The sequence below is a fragment of the Dromaius novaehollandiae genome, chromosome 11 (genome assembly GCF_036370855.1).
Source record: "Dromaius novaehollandiae isolate bDroNov1 chromosome 11, bDroNov1.hap1, whole genome shotgun sequence".
Taxonomy (NCBI): domain Eukaryota; kingdom Metazoa; phylum Chordata; class Aves; order Casuariiformes; family Dromaiidae; genus Dromaius; species Dromaius novaehollandiae.
The window spans coordinates 19,779,271-19,785,270 of NC_088108.1; positions in this window are offsets into that span (position 1 = coordinate 19,779,271).

Sequence of the window (6,000 nt, forward strand, 5' to 3'; positions counted from 1 at the left end):
TTAGTGAGCTGTGATCTCATACAGACTTACGGCTTTTCTGTTGGTCTCCACAAGAGCACTTTCTGTTATTCCACTTTGTAAAGCATGTTGCTTTAGGTATATCTTTCTAATATCTATGACATGTTGAAATAATAACTTTTTTGGTAAGAAGTCTCTGTCTCTCTCTCTCTCTCTCTCTCTCTCTTTTTTTCTTTTTTTTTTTTTTTTCTTTAAACCTCTGTGACTATATCAGGTTGGAAAGTTGGCTTGTTTCCAGATGAGAAAAGACTGGTTTGTCCTCTTGCTACAGAAAGAACATTCAAGGTTTTTAGTATACTTAATGACTAGGGCCTAATCCTGCTATCTGTTCTACAAGCAGTCCTGTTTTTGGAAGAAACTCTGTGTACTCACTTCTGAATGAGTGATGACTCCTCAGGTAAGGAGGACTGCAGATTTCCTCCTCCTTTCCTCAGTGCTTTTTTTTCCTTGAGTAGTAAAATGAAGCGGGTGTTTTCTTTTGATGATTTTTTTTTGATGGGCCATAATATGTTCAGTAGCATACAATCTGTGTACAGTGTAGAAAAATATATTAATAGCATATAAAGACCTTTCTGGACATGCAAACTGACAAATCTGTGTGCTTACCCTTACCTGAAAAATGCTATTGAGTAGCTATTGCTTGAATTGAATTGGTTTTCTATGGAAAAGCAAATTGTTATAGTATTTTTGCAGTGAAAATTGCTGGTTGAAAGCTAATTTGTAAGAGGGATTGAAGTCAACTGAATTACTTTGCTAGTGCAGTGTCTGCAAAGTATTCTGGCTCCTCACTAACTGTGAGGTAGAGCTGTAAGCATGAGAGTTGCATACAAATTAGCTCAGCAAGCTTCTCATTTAGCTTCTGCGTTATCAAATTTGTGTATCCATAATCAGCACGTCTTTGAAAGAGGAATGAGCTGTCTGGCGACAGTAAGCAGTCAGCACAGAGGGACCAATACTCAGCAAGAGGACAAAACTCACATGTTAACAGTGGCTTGCACATGCTAATTCAGCCCAACTCATATCCCAGGCTGTCAAATACTTCACATTCATCTTTTTGTGGTGTTACTCCCAGGCATAAAAATTACTTTTAACAACAATGACTACTTCTGAATTACTATTTAAATGTGTCAAAACCACATCAATATATAATATCCTGAAATCTTCAATTGTTCTTCCATGAAATTCAGTTACTACTGTATTCACTTTTCATTGAAGTTTCAGATGTCATGCCATACCAGTACCCAGAAAGCCATGTGGAATTGCAAAACCCTTCTTCTAGTCACAATGCACGTTAAGACATGTACTTGTGTTACAATCTAAACAGTTGAGACAATTATTAAAATCTCTTTTGCAGATGTGATATTGATATTGATCGAGCAATTTGTGCTCTAGACTTTCTATCTGCTTTTGGAAAAATAATTGAAACTTGAACCCTTTAGTCCAAGCAAAAGATCTGTGTAAGTAGAAGTTTTTTCAGTTAAGATTTATTTTTCCTATTTTCTCCTCCTTAAACAATAAAGTAGCAGAAATACAAACTAAATATATGAGCATTAATTAGTTATAATGATTCAAATTTTCTTTTGGGTATATTGAATAAAACCATAAAACTTTTGAAGTAGATATCCAGGGTCACAAAGAGAAATAGGTGGCATTCACAAAACGGCAGCATGAGTAAACATTTACTGAATTAAGGACCAGAATCTGGGAGTCCTCCCTAGCACATGTACTCTCATTTTGGGTTTTTTGGTTTTTTTTTTTTTTTTTCTTGGACCAATGTATATTTGTTGGTGGTATTATTTTATTTTTTTCTTTACATCTCCCACTCCTTGACTGAATGCTTTAAACATTGGGCTATTGACTTCAGAGAACAATCTCTGTCTCATCCTCTCTCTTTTTTTAATTCTTTTTTCATGACTTCTGTAAACTCTTTCATGCTTCTAACACAGCTTCCATGCTTCTAACACAGAATTTTTTTTGGAAATGGCAGTATGAGGCACGCTAATGTATTTTATTTTAATGGAAATTATTAACTGAAATCAGCTAGAAGTCATATGCTACTTTGACTACTATGAGGTTGCATTTTTTTTAAGAATACAAAATTATTTTGATTTAGCAACATTCAAGCTGTGATTCTATAACTGAAGTGAACACTTTCTTGCAGCTGAAAATAAAATGAGGAAAGTAATTAAAAAAGATGTGTAGATTATAAATATATTCTTAATTCTAGAAAAGCTATTGCAGTGTGGGTTTTTGTAAAGGCTCTTAGGCTTCCTTTCTGTGGCATGGTTGCAATTCTTCAGAATGTATATAGTTAAAGTTGTATTCTCTTGCCAGTTATGTTCAAAGACATTGTAAAACAACATGAAATAATTCAGATCCTTACAGTGAGGTAAACATCATATATATACTATACCGACTGTGGGTGCCGTGTCATTATTGTTTGATACCACTGCTGCACACAGTCCTCCACAGAGAAAATAGTACAACAGAACTACTTACTGTGCAATGAACTGTCAATCAAGAAATAATTGAAAGGAGCAACTAGTGCTACCATTTCAGTTTAATGCTAGAGGGAAGACAGCAAGCAGTAGCGACAAATGTAACTGTTTTAATAGCATATATTCTTATAGCTCCTTCTGTTTTTTAATATTACTGAGTAACAAATACACACAACAATTTGCGAGCATTGTTGTAATTGCTCTGATTGGTGATAGGCAAATCAAAAATCCCTCTATATTAGAAAGAAGTGGAATAGTACACTTTGTACTTTGGCATGGTGCCACTCTGAGCTGGATTCAGCCATGGAGTCTTTACTGAATCTTCTAGTATTAAGAAACACCAGGAACCACCATTGCCTCCTCTGTTATGGTTTACAGAGAGGAAGTGTTTGGACTTGGGTTAAGATTTGAATGGCAGCAGTTAAGGTTTGAGTAGTCAGAGACAGAGTTGCTCCTTTCCATTAAGTTTTCCTAATTCAGCTGATGATACATATCTGCTAAAGTGATTGAAGTTGTCCATAGGTCATGGTCTCAAATTTAATACCCACTTTTCTAGAGTCTGTCCTATAGCATTGGAACACCTGTGTAGATTGGCTTCAACAATAAAACTGAGAGTGAGACTGGAAGCTCATCTTCTTAAGAGATTTAGCAGAAACTTTAGTTAGGACTGAGAACCTCCCAAAATGCTTCTGGAATATACCTTTCCTTTTAAGTGCATGTTCTGTAAAACCAGGTATTGTGGTACTGGGCATGGTATCTCTATTTATTTATGGATTATAAAATAGATATCTAGATGCTGCTGAATATATGTGGTACTTGCTGTTGATCATATGCAAGTACTGTTATCAATGCAGTTTTACCTTGGCAGGATGAGAGAGTCATAGCAAAAGCAGTTTCCCTCCTTTTATGTATAAGCCAAAATCTTTCTGCTTTCTGCATATCAATCCTGGCAATCACATTTAGTAACCTACTAAGAGTAAATTCCTACCTCCAGTTTAATTTGCTTTTACTACTTAGTTTCAGTCATAAGTGGTTCACTCGGTTTGAGTTTCCCTAGTGGCTTAATGATTCTTTAGTAACATAATGGTTTTCCCTCTTCATCATCTGTTTCTGATATGAGTTAGTTTTATTTTCCTGTATCATCATTATGCTGCCAAATAAAAGGTTATCTTAGGCTACTATTTCTCTTATGCTGCACCTGTAAGGAAGAGATAAAAATTCCTGATGTAGCTCCTTTGTAAAGCCTGAATGGAGATGGTAGAACAGCAATAGAGAAGGTGGATATTAGTATTTCCTTAGTTGTTCTCCTACATACCTTCTTCCCTTGTCTTTGTGGTATACCTTGTGGTGTTAGTCATTTGTGGAAATGTGAAGTTGGGAAAGTTGCTTCCATTTTATTCTGCTGTTATGTAGTCTCTGAAGGTGGACTTTTTGCTCTCTGATTTTTTTTTTCCTTTTTTTTCAGCAAGATGGCATGTAGTGTGAAATAATTCTTAGTTACTAGATGATGTGTCAGTCCTTTTGGTATTGTTGAATGAAATTCACTGTAATGATGTGATCCTTTCTCAAGCACCTGGTAAGAGACTGAGTGGGGAAGAATTGTACTAAATATCATTTTTCAGGGAGAAGACTTTTCTGTCTGAAATTCTTAAATTCAGCTCCCTCCATGCTTCGTATTTTCTTTACTCCTAGGGAGCAAGCTGTCTTGAAGCCTTGTGGAAGGGTCTATTAACCCTGAGTACAGCAACTCTAAGAAACAGGAGTCAGCCTGTGACACACACATGCTGTCTCCAACCCGCTGAAGTACTAATAAGTAATCAAGACAAGTGAAAAATTTAGAGCAGAAGGTCTGTGTCATACAGTCAGCACTCAGCACGTTTTGCTGCTGTTAGGTATCTCTCAGCTTGACATCTGGTGATATATCTCAGACATTTGAGACTAGCTGAGGCTAGAGAGATGGGCATCTGGGGTACAATTAGCTAGTTTAGAAGCATGGTGTGAGGAAACCTCGACACCTGGAAGGGAAAGTTTCCATAATCTTCAAAGCAAAATGCTAACCCTGGCATTTTATTCTCATGGCAGATGACAACAATTTCATTTTGTATCATAAATTGAAGTATAGAGAGCTAATGTAGAGCTGAGAACATGACTGCAGGGATAGAAGGAATAAAAACAGCTTTCCTGTAAAAGTTTAACCTTTATACTTTCTGGTGTAAACAATGAACTTGCTCTGCTCTTAGTAAATATTCTTGCAGACTGCAAACACCTGAAATAGTTCTAGTACTCATGCAACTACAGGAAGCCTAATTGTTGAGTAAGTCTGGACAAAGTGTAACAAACACTTCGGCATCCAGGAACATTGATTTCAACAGTGGATGAAGAAGTCACAAGTGTACGTTTTGGCTTTGACGTGGCTAAATATGTTGAACTATGGTGATTTGAAGGAATTTGAGAAATACTGTAAGAGAAAATCAGCCTTCCCCCCAGCAGTCTAATGAATAATTTTCCCCACTAATTTTAATCTTGTTTTGTAAAGGAATGGAATGGAAAGGCTTATAGAAAATTCAAAATGAATGTTAATTATACTACTTCTGACTTTTCACAGTTTATGTGGAGAAAAACTTGGGACTATATTAGTCATTTAGGACTTCATCCAAAGAGTAAGTCGTGACTGGTAGTGTAACAGGAAGCTGATTTCCAAGATTCAACATCTGAAAATTGCTCATTTATTAATAATTAGGGAAGCTATAGATTCACAAACTGTTGGTTTATGACCCTAACCAGCAGTTTCTTGAGAATGAAGCTTACAACTTAAAATTAGTTTGCTAAAAATACTAGGATTGAATCTTAAATTTTGTGTATTTACTGGGCAATATCATTTTTTTGTGATCACAGTTCTGCAGATATAACAAGCAGTTGATTTGGATTTAATTTTTTTTTTCTCTTACAGCAGCTAAACTTTATGTCATGACTATGAATAGTTTAGGGCAACCTTTTTTATGTGACTGAGATTGTGATTCCCTATTGTGGAGGTAATCACTTCAGTCTGACTATTGAGTATAGTGTGCTGTCTTACATGAAGAAGAAGAAGCCGTACTGTTTCAGGGCAGTTTATAGTGGCACAACTGATCTGCATTCAATGCTGTACAAGTTTTATTAGTTGGTTGTTACTGGGTTTTTTTTTTGGCAACAACTTCTCATTCTGGCTGAGTAGCTCTATCAATATGAATATGTAGACCCTACATAAGAAACTATGAAAACACTAAACCTTAAGTATCGATCCAAAACAAGCCATGTGTGAAATTTTCCCGTGGACAAATGGAAGATTCCAGATATAACCTAATCTAAATATGTGATCTCTTTCCTGCTTCCGTTATGCTACTTTAACGTTGCAGTGTGGCATTGCATGATTTATTGGTGCCATGGCATAAAGAGTCGTATTGCACACTCTTTACCATGATTTCCATACTTAAACCATTACTCT